The sequence below is a fragment of the Carassius auratus genome, chromosome 23 (assembly GCF_003368295.1).
Source record: "Carassius auratus strain Wakin chromosome 23, ASM336829v1, whole genome shotgun sequence".
Classification (NCBI taxonomy): Eukaryota; Metazoa; Chordata; class Actinopteri; order Cypriniformes; family Cyprinidae; genus Carassius; species Carassius auratus.
The window spans coordinates 17843573-17858796 of record NC_039265.1 but is presented as its reverse complement, the minus strand read 5'-3'; the positions used below and the strand labels follow the sequence as shown (position 1 = coordinate 17858796).

The window sequence follows — 15224 nt, the reverse complement described above, 5'->3', positions numbered from 1 at the left end:
GACTCGCCGTTCAGTTTGGGAGGAGAAGCAAGAAACTCTTGATAATGATTTTATAATTGTACTGATTTAAATGCTCACTTTAAGACAAAGAGTTTGTCATTAATCTCTGTATGAATTTATACATGAGAGGATATTGAGGTCAGGTTATCGGTCAGCAGGATTTGCCGTGACATTTCGATGAGGAAACATAAAAGGAAAAGACACATGATTGTGTTTTAGTATTTGAACACCGGCGGTGGAATGATTCTGCAGATTCTTTACTATGATGATCTTTACAGCATTTAGTGCTGAAGGTGCATTTTGGGAAGACTTCCTTCTCTGTCTGGGTCGACTAAATTATTATTATATATTTTATTGATTACTTGATTAAAAAAAAAATACATTTAGTTTTACTTATTAGAAATGTATTTGTTACAATTGTATTTATTTGGATATTTATTTATTTATTACATTTATTTTACTTAATATTTTATATATATATATTTATTGGCTGATTGAAAAAGCAGTTTTTTTCTTTCTTTCAGTCTGCTCGTAGAAATGTCTCGATATAACCGCAGCACTACTGGAGTCCCCAGTGCCAGTGTTTCTGCAGCTGCGACTCCAGGTGAGGAAGAAGAGGAAGAGGAAGAGGAAGAGGGAGACTCTAGTGCATGAAAAAGAGTCCAAACTGAGATTTGATGCTTTCAGGGAGATGTAAACGTTTCCTCTCTCATTCACAGACACACTTCTGACGGTTCTCTCCGTCGACTTCCTGAAATCCAAGGATGGGCCGAACCGCCGCGAGCATCACACAGACGCTTACTTCAGCGATAAGCTGATCGTCCGCAGAGGACAGACCTTCCAGATGTGGATCGAGTTCTCCAGACCCTTCAGCCCCAGATCTGACAATCTGCAGCTGCAGCTGAAGTTAGGTGAGTGAGCTGGCACACAACCTGTTTGACAACAGTCATTATATTCCCATTTCATATCACCAGGTGCTCAGAAATGACTCATGTTACCTTTTAAATCTTAATTTGACACATACTAAGAAGTCAGACATCTCAACAAGATAACAGACTTAAGTCCTGTTTGTTTCTAACTGAGTTTTGTTGGATATCTTGTGAAAACTCATAAAACACAGACATGCAGTGGTTACAGAAACATGTTTTTCATTCAGTGTTTTTTATCTGGAGTCTGATACGTTAGCATTGACTGACAAACCAGTGTGTGACACAGAGAGAAAGACGCCCAGACATTCTGACGGTTATTTGGAGAAGAAGCCCTGACAGATGAATCTATTGATTGGTGATGGATGTGGGTCATGAAGTGCTTGGTTTTGGAGCAGGACTAGTGATTATGTGACCTCATCCGTCTAATCCAGCTGCTCCTTGAGTCTTATTTCTTAATGGATCTCCAGCCGAGTCACAGACAGATGAATCAGTTAAAGCTAAATCATTAAGACGGGTTCGTCTGACTGAATGTTTCCACGTCGTGGGAAGTCGTGGCCTAATGGTTAGAGGGTTGGACTCCCAATCGAAGGGTTGTGGGTTCTAGTCTCGGGCCGGACGGAATTGTGGGTGGGGGTAGTGCATGTACAGTTCTCTCTCCACCTTCAATACCACGACTTAGGTGCCCTTGAGCAAGGCATCGAACCCCCAACTGCTCCCCGGGCGCCGCAGCATAAATGGCTGCCCACTGCTCCGGGTGTGTGCTCACAGTGTGTGTGTGTGTGTTCACTGCTCTGTGTGTGTGCATTTCGGATGGGTTAAATGCAGAGCACAAATTCTGAGTATGGGTCACCATACTTGGCTGAATGTCACTTCACGTCTTGGTTGTGTTTTCCACACAGAGCCCATCTTCAGCAGCAGCACTGGGATTCTCATCTCTGTCCCGTTAGTGGACGTCCTGGAAGACGGCCGCTGGGAGATGAAGATTGTGGAGCAGAAAGACAAGCGTGTGCGGCTGGCGGTCAACACTCTTCCGTCCGCCTCCATCGGCTGCTACAAGGTGACCGTGGAGTCTTTCTCACCGAAGGGCAAGCTTCTGTTCCCCTGCACCCCCAACGACGTCTACCTGCTCTTCAACCCCTGGTGTGAAGGTACACACTCAATCAAGAACAATCACATTAGCATTAATGAAGTGATGCTAATCCATGTGTCTGTCCTCAGATGATGCTGTGTATCTGGATAATGAAGCAGAGAGGAAAGAGTACGTCCTGAACAGCATGGGCAGAATTTACTACGGAACTGAGCAGCAGATTGGAACCAGAACATGGAACTTTGCCCAGGTGTGGAAACACGGCCACTCTTTTTATTATTATTATTATTATTATTATTATTATTATTATTATTATTATTATTATGCTATTCTTTTACCAGTTTGAACAGATCTGTTATTTTCTATAATTGTTTTATTGTTGTTGTTTCAATGGTTATTATTGTTTTTAAATGTATTCATTGAATTTTTAGATTCTAGTATTATCTGTAATTCTATGATCTGTAATGACGATGATGCTGATTATTATTAGCAGTATCTTCATTATTATTAATCTTTTAGTTGTGATGATGATGATGATTGTTTTTATTAATTTAATTTATTATTATTATGTATTTCTACTGGTTTGAACACATTCTATTATTATCTATATTTATATGATTAATATTATAATTATTGCTATTATTATTATTATTATTATCAATATTATTAATCTGTATCATCATCATCATTGTTGTCGTCATCATTGCCATGCAATTGTTTTTTTTTCATATTTATTATTATCTATAAATCTAATAATAATAATAATAAAATTATAATATAATGGAAATAACAAATAATAATAGTAACAATAAATATTAACATAATTAATATAATAAATATAAATAACAATAAAAATAAGCAACAACAATAATATTAAATATTTTTATTTTTATTAACGTTAGTACTAATATTATTGTGTATTATGCGATTGTTTATCAGTTTCAATCAAATTCTGGTATTATCTATGATTCTATAATTATTTCCAGTTGATCGATTCATGATTCTGATTTGGATTATTTTGCATTTGTTTGATCAGTTTGAACAGGAGATCCTGGAAGCATGTCTGTTCATTCTGGAGAGAGGTCAGGTGGCTATGACCGAATGGAGAGATCCAGTGATTGTGTCCAGAATGATATCTGCTCTGGTGAGTCACGATCACATGGATTCATAAGAAATTATGATTATGATTTGAGAAGGTGAAATACAGTAGCCAGCATCTGGCAGTTTTAGGTTTATGTGAACCTTCTGTGTTCATTCAGGACACAAGTGTTTCCCGTAAGGAATAGAAAAGTGTGATGCACGGTTAAAGAGCTGAAAGCAGCTGTTTTTCATTAGCTTCTCTGCTCTTCTGTGACAGGTGAACTCCAACGATGACTACGGTGTTCTGATGGGTAGCTGGAAGGACAGCTATGAGGGCGGGACGTCCCCCACGGCCTGGAGCGGCAGCGGGGACATCCTGAGACAGTATTACAAAAGCTCAGGGAAACCTGTCAGATACGCTCAGTGCTGGGTCTATGCAGGAGTCACCAATTCTGGTACGCTTGGATTCATTGCTCTTTCTATCAGTCTATTAAAAATATATTTGTATCATGTTTTTAGGAATAAAATGTTATCTAAATGAATGTCTATCTCAGTGTTGAGATGTCTTGGTATTCCCACCCGCTGTGTGACCAACTTCAACTCGGCTCACGACACGGACCTTTCCTTGACCACAGACATTTATATTGATGACAAGCTGGAAATTATCAAAGACAAGACCAGCGACTCTGTCTGGTATGATACTTTTGTTTGAGAAACGATAAATTCATACACGGTGCACTTTAAGATTCAAAACCTTTCCAGGATGTTTTCATTCACTTAGAGCTGTGCTACACACTGCATTAAAGAAAACTTTCAAATCCATGATAAGGGAGACAAATCAAAACAATCAAACTAAAAGTTTGAGGTCTTGTTTTAGGGCTATTCTGCTTTATTTTTGTAAATTGCAGACCAACAACAACAACAGTTGATATAACTCTCCTGTAGGAACTTCCACGTGTGGAACGAGTCCTGGATGACCCGTCCGGACCTCCCGGCTGGTTACGGTGGGTGGCAGGTGGTGGACGCGACCCCTCAGGAGCCCAGCCAGGGTTCGTACCGCTGCGGTCCCACTTCTGTTTTCGCCGTCCGCAACGGACACGTCGAGCTGAAATTCGACACTCCGTTTGTCTTTGCTGAAGTGAGCACTTTCATATGAAGCTCTTCTCACCATCATTTGTGTCTGAACGTCTTCTGAAAGACTGAAACGCTTCACTGTGTGTCTCAGGTGAACAGTGACAGGATCTACTGGCAGAAGAAACCTGATGGAAGCTTTAGTCAGGTTAATGTGGAGAAGAACTCCATCGGTCAGAGCATCAGCACTAAAGCCGTGGGATCTGATGCTCGTGTGGGACATCACACACCTCTACAAATACCCAGAAGGTAACAAAACCAATGCATCTGGTCCAAAACCTAGAGCTGCTTTCCTAGAAACAATTTAACATGCTTCCAATGGGGACTGTTTCTTACTTTCATGCATATTTAATAATAATAAACTAAAATTTTAGTTACAGTCATTTAAGTATTTCAAATTTAAATGTATTAATGAAATGTTACATTTGCAACTAGCTGAAATAAAATAAGTTTTATTTATATTTTCAGTTAACATTTATTTTATTTGAAGTAACATCATATTTTTATGGTTTGTTTTAGTTAAGGATAATATCACGGATGCAAGCAATGCAGCTCAAAATTATTTACAAATAAAAAAAGCCATTACACAAGCACGCATAAAAACATATAATATACCAGAAGATGAAAGATGAGACCCACTTTATAATAGTCACAAAAAGGTGAACTTAAAATGAGAAAACATTGGAAGCAGCAGTTAATGTTGATAATCTGGATCCGACTGTATCAGCACACTTTAGATTGATGGGTTGGAGGGAATATTTCAGAAGAACTCAGACTCCTCTTTACTGTCTGATCACATCCGTCAGGTTCAGCGGAGGAGCGCATTGCTGTGGAAAGGGCCAGTCGCTTCGGCTCCAAACCCACTTTGTATCCGTCTCCCACCAGCAATGACGTGAGCGTTGAGTTTGTCATGGACGGGGAAGGACCTCGTATCGGTGGAGATGCCAAACTCTCCATCGTCCTGAAGAACAGAAGCTCAAGTCAGCGCACGGCCAGTCTGCTGTGTGAGGTGATGGTCATGTACTACACCGGCGTGCTGAAATCCACTGTGAAGAAGGATCGGATTCCTCTCAACCTCAGAGCACAAGAGAGTGAGTTTTACAGTCCCACCAGAGACATGCCTCTGCTTATTGTGCCCCAAACTGTCTCAATTAGTAGCTGCATTTCTCAAAAATGACCTGATGGTGATACCTACTTGTAGTTGGTGTTGAACTTCATTCACAAACTTTGAACTGTTTAGGGTTTAAATAAGGAAAAAAGTTAAGCTGATAAGCTGTTGTGCATCTAAAAGTGGAAATAATTTTAAATGGATATTGCTGTATATGAACAACAATCTGATCAACTTTATGTATTATGGATGGATCTCAGTTAGATAATGTTGCATCTGTTTTCCTTAACCCTGTCAAGGCAGGCGTTGCAGATTTGCAACAGTAAAGTAACTAAAAACCTTATTACTCCAGATACATATTTTATGTATCTGGAGAACTAAAAACTTTACTAAAGGTTACTAAAACTTAATTTCCGTCTTAAAAAGTTACTAAAACTTAATTTGAGCCTGAGAGGGTTAAATGTAGTGTTTTTTAGAGGGAAAAGACACAAATCAACACAAAGTTCTCAAGCTGGTGCACATGTTTGAGGGGTTAATTGAATTTGCATGCATGTTTAAGATTATGAGCAGTGAGCAAAATGACTTTACAAAATGACCATGAAATATTCCATTATAATCATTAATGCCATGTTTCTTTTCTCTCCGTTCAGCCAAGGTTATTCCTTGGACTCTGCAGTATGTGGAGTACATGAACCATCTGGTGGACCAGGGCGCTCTGAATCTGGCGGTCACCGGACGGGTCAACGAGACACAACAGATTCTGGCCACACAGTTCAACTTCAGGCTGCGCACACCAGACCTCATCATCTCTGTACGTCGAGGAGCCACTAGTCTTTATTTGGGACCTTTAACAAGCACAACACTTTCTTATATCTTTCTTACTGTCAAATCTGTTGATGTTCAACCTGGTTCAATGCATCTAAAAGAACCATATTTAAATCACAAATGAGATTTGAGAATTAAGTGTCCTTAATTTGAAAAATCTACCTCCATTGATTGTGTTTTGACTGTTTCAGCCTCTAGGGGACGCTGTGGTGGGTAAAGAGCTGACAGTCAAGATCACGTTCCAGAACCCTCTGTCACAAGTGTTGAGGAACGTTGTGTTCCGTATAGAGGGATTGGGAATGCAGAGCATCAGGAAGATCGCGTATGGGTAAGACTTTCAGTGTTTAAGAGCATGCACTTCATGCAGATTTGCTTCATGTGTGTGAGCTGTACTTTAAATATGATGAACTGTAAGAGTGTAAAGAGTGAAAAGCTTCCAGACAGTTTCTAATCTACATGTGTGTTTCTCAGTGATGTGGATAAGCTTGCGACGGTTACACTGACAGAGAAGTTTGTCCCCACTGTCGCCGGCTCTCAGAAGCTCCTGGCATCGATGGACTGCCGTCTGCTCACTCAAGTGCACGGAGTCGCTGATATTGTGGTCAAACCGAAGTAAAAAAGCTTTCTTTTAAGTTATTGTAATTCCTGCTAAAGCTCTCAGTTGTCTCCAGGATATAAGAATATTTACTAAATGAAATGGTCATTTAGAGTTAAAAATAATCATGAAACTAATGTAAATTAACAATAAAGATCTTTCATGCTTTATTCATATCCTGTCTGTCTGGGTTTGTTTGCGTGTTGGTTTCAAATATCTACAGTGTATCTCAGAAACTGCTTGCTGTACCATTATTTAGTCTCGTGAGCTCAGTGTTTTAATGTTCAGTTTATGTTTGTTCTTATTTGTCAGCTCTTTTTTAAATTCTTTTTTAACTCTTCTTTTAGCCTATGGGTTTGATTTTGACACTTTTCTTTGGATTGTTTACTCAAAAGAGAATATACACTCTTAAAAATAAAGGTGCTTTAAAAAGTTCTTCACAGCGATGCCATAGAAGAACCATTTTTGGTTCCACAAAGAGCCATTCAGTCAAAGGTTCTATAAAGAACCATATCTTTCTTACCTCTTTATAATCTGAAGAACCTTCTTTCACCACAAAGAACCTTTAGATGTTTAGAAAGGTTCTTCAGATGTTAAAGGTTCTTTATGGAATCATTTAGACAAAATGGTTCTTCAATGGCATCGTGAAGCACCTTTATTTTTAAGAGTGTAGGCCTAGCAAAATACAACTTACTTAATTTTTGTTTCCTGCTAGCTAAATTTCAAATACAACAATGTAACGCATTACTTTTTAAATGAATTAACCCCGTTACCATTACCATATGGTGCATTGTCCGTTACTTTTTTTTTTATTAATAAATTTTGACTGAAGTGCAGCCTAACCTGTTTGCAGCAGCGACGCATTGTAGGATTGGTGGATGCCCACCACTGTAAACACGAAGACGCACTGTGGCCGTGTTTCCGTGCGGCCTTCATGGCGAGTCAAGGCGAGATCAACATGAGTTTTTCAAAGTGGAAATACGCTCATTGTTTCACTTTAGTTGAGCATAAAGACAAAAACCTTTTATGTTTTATGTAATGTAATGTGTCTTTCTGTTTCGAATGTCCTATCCTAGCCCACAAATTTCCAATCCGTGCGCACAGATTTTGTAAACTTTACCCTCGGTTTTTAAATCTGTACTCTGATACTCTGCATGTTTTTCCTCATACGGGTGAAACATTAGCATGATAACATAGATTTCATTTTTAAACAGCATATATATGTTTCTCGAAATTGATTCTGAATAATTCAGATTGCTTTCATTTATTTATTTCAAAATGTTCTGTGTTATGTTGTCCATTGTTGATAGTTTTCATACTTAAGCTGTGAAAGGAACATTTTTAAGGGCTCAACACAACAGCTTTTATGGTGCAGAAGCCACTTTAGTTTTTTATTCTGAATATATTATTCAGGTGTTTTGTTATTTATTTCAGAAATACTTGTGATATACAATATTCAGTTTGTGCTGGTGTGCCTCAATCAAAATAGTGTACCTATAAAAATAACTTTTTGTTTTACTTTGTGTTTGTATAGACCATAATACATAAAAGTGCATTAATGGGAACATTAAAGAAAGTTCTTTAAAAAAATAACTAAAAAGTTACTTTTAACAGTAATGCATATTTCTTCGGAGCGGGATCGCGAATCATTTTAATCAGTTTGGAGTTCGGAGCGGGATCGCGAATCATTTGAGTCAGTTCGGGAGGTCGGAGCGGGTTCGCGAATCATTTGAATCAGTTTGGGGATCGCAAATCATTTGATTCAGTTCTGGAGTTCGTAGCGGGTTCGCGAATCATTTGAGTCAGTTCGGGAGTTCGGAGCGGCTTCGCGGATCATTTGAATCAGTTCGAGAGTTCGGAGCGGGTTAGCTAATAAAAACAAAAACCTTTTAGTCAAATGTAAGCTGTGTCTTTCTGGTTCGAATGTCCTATCCTAGCCCACGAATTTCCAATCCGTGCGCACAGATTTTGTAAACCGTACCATCGGTTTTTAAATCTGTACTCTCGAATTCATAATCTGCGCAAACACTTTCGCAATCTGTTCCCATGGATTTGTAAACCATAGCCTACTCACGGATTCATGCAGCAAGCTCCTACATGTTAACATACAGTTTTAATGAATATTATTATGTGGAATGGGTCTACAGCAAAGTATCTTAAGTGATTCTCTGTATGTTTTTCTCATACAGGTGAAACATTGTTGAAAACATTCAGCCTGTCTCTACTGTGGAGTCGCCGGCTTTCAGTCAGCTCCTTAGCATGATAACATAGATTTCATTTTTAAACAGCATTTATATATATAGCTACACATACATATACACACACATATATACCTAGACCAGAACAAACTGAATATTGTATATCACGAGGATTTCTGAAATAAATAACAAAACACCTGAATAATATATTCAGAATAAAAAAAAACTAAAGTGGCTTCTGCAGCTGTTGTGTTGAGCCCTTAAAAATGTTCCTTTCACAGCTTAAGTATGAAAACTATCAACAATGGACAACATAACATAACACATAACATAACACAGCAACATACTGTAGCACACACACATTTTGAAATAAATAAATAAAAGCAATCTGAATTATTCAGAATCAATTTCGAGAAACATACATACATACATATGTATATATATATATATATATATATATATATATATATATAATAAACTTTATTTCCAGACCCAGAGGGATCCATTGTACAATACAAAAACACATACATAGATAAAAAAACAAATAATAAATATACAAGAAGTAAAAATAGACCCTCCACAGTGTTCAGTGTCTTAACATACAGACATGTACACCAATGGTTCCACAGTCTGGACGAAAATCTTATAGAACTTCGTCTAGGGTTAGCCAACACAGCAATTAGGTCATTTTTTGACTCAGACACCCTAATATATATATATATGTATATGTATATGTGTATGTTATATATAAAAACAACCCAACGTTTTTTGCTATATATATATATATATATATATATATATATATATATATATATATATATATATATATATATATATACTTAGGTATATATATGTGTGTGTATATGTATATGTGTATGTGTGTGTTTGTGTGTGTGTGTGTGTGTGTGTGTGTGTGTGTATATATATATATATATATATATATGCTGTTTAAAAATGAAATCTATGTTATCATGCTAACGAGCTGACTGAAAGCTGGCGACTCCACAATAGAGACATGCTGCATGTTTTCAACAGTTTCACCTGTATGAGAAAAACATACAGAGAATCACTTAAGACACTTTGCTGACCCATTCCACATAATAATATTCATTAAGACTGTAGGCTACAGTTTACAAATCCATGGGAACAGATTGCGAAAGTGTTTGCGCAGATTATGAATTCGCGAAATGAATACAAAATCTGAGCACACGGATTGGAAATTCGTGGGCTAGGACAGGACATTCGAACCAGAAAGACACAGCTTACATTTGACTAAAAGGTTTTTGTCTTCATCTAACCCGCTCCGAACTCTCGAACTGATTCAAATGATTCGCGAACCCGCTACGAACTCCTGAACTGACTCAAATGATTCGCGAACCACAAGCTGACTAAAATGATTCGCCAAACTGCTCCGAACTCCCAAACTGACTCAAATGATTCGCGGACCCGCTCCGAACACCTGAACTGATTCACATGATTCGCGAACCCGCTCCGACCTCCCGAACTGATTCAAATGATTCGCGATCCCCAAACTGACTCAAATGATTCGCAAACTCGCTCCGAACTCCCGAACTGACTCAAATGATTCGCGATCCCGCTCCGAACTCCCAAACTGACTCAAATGAGTCGCGAACCCGCTACGAACTCCCGAACTGATTCAAATGATTCGCGATCCCGCTCCGAACTCCCAAACTGACTCAAATGAGTCGCGAACCCGCTACGAACTCCCGAACTGATTCAAATGATTCGCGATCCCGCTCCGAACTCCCGAACCACAAACAGACTAAAATGACAGTTAGCATCAGCTAACAATATTTACTTATATTCAGCACGGTTATGAATAACGTCCTTAATAACAATGGATGAAAAGTTTGGAGCTCTACTGATGATTAATACTAGAGTGTGCCCACCTTTGTGTGTGGGTTCATGTACATGCTGAATCGACAGGTAAAAAAAAGTCCAAATATTCATTTATCACCAATTAACTGTTTGACAAACACTTCCTGCTTCGATGTCCAGATCTGAATTAAAAAAAATCTCAAACATGCTCCGATGTCCCGATCTGAATCAACCGAGTCGCGAACATGCTCCAAAGTGGCGATCTGAATCAACTGAGTCGCGAACAGGCTCCGAAGTCCCGATCCGAATCAACCGAGTCGCGAGCAGGCTCCGAAGTCCCGATCTGAATCAACCGAGTCGCGAACAGGCTCCGAAGTCCCGATCTGAATCAACCGAGTCGCGAGCAGGCTCCGAAGTCCCGATCTGAATCAACCGAGTCACGAACAGGCTCCAAAGTGCCGATCTGAATCAACCGAGTCGCGAACAGGTTTATCTTCATATAAAGTTATTTTTATTACATGTGATTCTGACATGATATCACTACATGCACTGTGCTCCTTCCTCTCAGCTCGTCTCAGGTAAATAATGCGTCTTCCAGCTCAGTGGTCGGAGTTGCGCGTTCATGTGTTTTGGGGGCGTGGCCTTGGAAGGATCCCAGAAGGGAGGGGGTGGAGTGAATGGAAATAATGAGCTGTCTTTTAAAACAGTCGTGAGAGGTCTACAGACACTCGATTTTTATACTTTCTTTTTCAGAGTAGTTACATTTTAATTATGTATTGATATATAAATAAAGTTTAAACAAATTTGGAAAAAAACGTTTTTTATACATTTACCTACCCTGCCTTTAAGCTATATAAATTAATATTCAGATGTTATGGTCTCCGTGGTCGCGCCTCCAAGCAGGATAGCTGTGTAAAGTTAATCCATTGTCATTTTATTTTCCCCATGGCGATTATGTGTTGCGCTATTACACCCCACAATACAGCAACGGTTGAAAATGGTTAAAATAGATTTTTAATTAATCAAATTAAGACACATGGATGAGAGGGAGTATGTCTAAACACTGCGCAGTAGTCCGAGTGGCAGTAAAGGAGCCAGTCAACGTGGCGGCCACGCCAAGTAATGACGTCACGACGCCCAATCCCTATTATAGAGCTTGGGAAACTACGTCACTGCGCATTGCATTCTGGGTAGTCGCGGCCATTTTTTGGGACACGCTTATCAGTAAAAGTGAAAGTGAAAGTGACATGACATACAGATCAAGTGTAAGATTACATATAAAGAAAACTCAACAAGGAAGCAAAGATGCGGTATTTAGAAAAAAAATCAAGACAATCAACTAACTCAATCTGAACGAACACAAAGAGTGGTCGGATGATCTTAAAGAGCTGCCACTCGTAACCTTCCCCAATGTGTTTTCTTACCTTGTTTGTAGTGTCAGAGCGTACACCTCTGATCAGTTTAAAAATGATAAATCTCTCGAGTTTCACCTGCAATTTACAAATGGATGGTGCAGAACCTACACATTTTCCGCGTCAACGAGCGAGTTACACTGCCTTCACTTTTTAATATGCGTTATTGTAAGCTGTACAAATTAACCTCATTTGTTATGATGCACAAATAAAGAGATATAGAATTGATACATTTTGCCGTTTATTACTGTAACAGGTGGTATGCAATATGCATAACACTGATAATGCAGGAGATGTGGTTCATAGGTAACATTTAATGTAAGTCTGTCAAATCGATTAATCACATCCAAAAAAAAAGTTGTTTATATAACGTACATTTCTGTATATATATATATATATATATATATATATATATATATATATATATATATATATATATATTGTGACGAAGGACGACTCATTTCAGGCATATAAAACTGACTGTTTGAGAATCAGCCAATCAGAAGTGTCACTGCGCTCTGCGGCTCGCGGAAGCAGACAGCTTTAGTTTCAGTTTCGAGACACTTGGAAGAGATCGCTGACGTTGAAAGACTGTGCAATGTTATTTCATAAATAATATAAGAAAGTTTTGCTGTACTTATTTAAAAGTTCCTAGTATTGTGTGCGTGCAACTACCAAACCACACACATATACTTTCAATCTTTATTTCAATAAAACACCTAAACGGAACATCTCGTCTGCATTCTAATCGATGCCCCCTGGTGGTCACAACCTTCCAAAAACCAGTCAAATTATACAGTCCTTAACAATCACCAAAACAATTGGTCCTTCGAGCCGGATTTACGTGTGATCACCGTGGGATTGTTAAGAGATGTTCTTGGATCAGTATACACGCACAGAAGATGCTCGACCCCGCCGAGAGACCCGGCGACCAGCCTGGATGGAAGACTATGACATCCCCCCACAAGCATTACAGCAGCCCTCTCGTTTACCTCAACAATCGGTTAGCCTGTCAGAGCAACAGCGGCCTTACGACAGTATGGTTAGATTCCCAGAGAGACACGCCAGGATGACGCCTCTCACACCACCACTGCTGCATGAGGATGGGAGTGTCATTCGATGAGCGGAAGCCGTCTATCCACGTCAGTTTGAGTATACAGAACCCCTCTTCCAGAGTACGCCCGCCTCGGCCCGATTGAGGCCTGCCCCAGAAACAGCGCCTGAGGTCCTTGAAGCTCTTTATAAGCTGCAGGAAGATAATCTTAGGCTGCAGCAACAGGTAATGGACATGCACAGGCGACTTGAAGCCCGCACAGCCCTTTCTCCTTTATCTACAACAGCCCCCCCTCAACAGCAGTATAACATAGAGCAGGATGGCGGTGCGTACCAAACCAAGTCAATCACGCCACTTGTGCAAGTTAGTGGTCACACTCTGCCTACGAATGATGATGACTGGCCACCGCCACCACCCCCAGTAGCAGACGTTTATCAGCCACTATCACAGGACCTTATGGCAGAGCTCATAACAGCACTGAGAGACATTAGGATTACACAACAGAAGGAGTCTCCCAGACATCCTGATCCCCATTATTCAGTACCCGGGGTACAGACGCCAGAGTATTGTGTACCCTACACCCCACAAAGATGCGAGTCGCTGCACGAAGAGCTGCAACCCTCTCACTACCATGAGACAGTGTACCGCGGGCCTAAACCCACAATACCTACATTCACCAAAGGGGATCCGAGAGAGTTTGCCAGACTTAAGGTTGCTCTGGAGAACTTACTGCCTGTTGATGCTACAGAGCGTTTTAAATACCAGATCCTGGTGGATCATCTGAAGTATGAGGAGGCACTTCTAATAGCGGACTCATATACAAACTCACTGCAGCCCTACACTGACACTATGACAAGCCTAATTGAGCATTATGGACAGCCTCACCAGCTAGCTCTCAGGAAAATAGCTGATTTAATGGAGGCACCCAATATTGCACGGGGTGACTCCAGTGAGTTTAAGCGATTCGCTTTGAAAGTGAGAGCACTCGTGGCGATGTTAGACCAGCTTGGGGACACTGGAAAGACTGAGCTTTACTGTGGTTCACATGTAACACGGCTGATGTCTAAACTGCCACATGATATACGGGCCGAATTTAAAAGATTCCTGTACCCAATGCGTGTTACAATCCCAAGCCTATTGCACTTTTCTGACTGGCTTGACTACGAGCTGAAGATGCAGGAGACAGTGTATGAGCCTCTAACCGGTGAAAACAAGAGCAGAGCAGGACCCAGAACAGAGCGCCGCCGTGACACTAGGAGTGGTAAGAATACCAACATCATGCATACCACAGACCAACCCGATGGCACACTGGCAGTAGAAAAGGCCTTATCAAGCACCAAGCAGCTAGAGAGGACAGCATACTGCCCTTACTGCTCGAACACGCAACACTTCCTAGATAAGTGTGCCAACTTTGCACAGCTTACAGTGGAACAGATAACAGCGTGGATTAAGACCAACAAGAGGTGCTGGCGATGCGGTCGCACACACCAGGCTGCACAGTGCCGCTTGAAAGTGACATGTCACAAGTGTAAGGGGAGACACCTGCAAGCTTTGCATGAAGTGAATATAAAACCTGCAGCTGAGGATACATCCTGCCTTATCAGCACAACTAATGAAGTTCTGTATGTGGACAGGCGGGCTGGATGCAGCCAAGTGCTACTGAAAGTGAGTAAAGTGCTGCTGCGCAATGGTGAACACACCTTGGAGACATATGCCATCCTTGATGATGGATCGGAGCGGACCATTCTCCTCCCTGCAGCAGCGCAGAGCCTTAAGCTTACTGGTGAACCGGAAAATCTGATCCTCAGAACTGTTCGGCAAGATATCAGGGTTCTGCACGGCACTGCAGTGTCGTTCTCCATCTCCCCAGTAGATCATCCAAAGCAGTCCTACAAGATACACAGAGCATTCACCGCTGATCAACTGGGTCTGGCTGAACACACTTACTCAATGAAGGCACTTCAGA

General features: G+C 40.3%; 1 pseudogene; it reads left to right on the top strand.

Moving 5' to 3' along the window:
- Positions 1 to 537: 537 nt before the first annotated feature.
- Positions 538 to 6925, top strand: LOC113040888 (protein-glutamine gamma-glutamyltransferase K-like; annotated as a pseudogene).
- The last annotated feature ends 8299 nt before the right edge of the window (positions 6926 to 15224 follow it).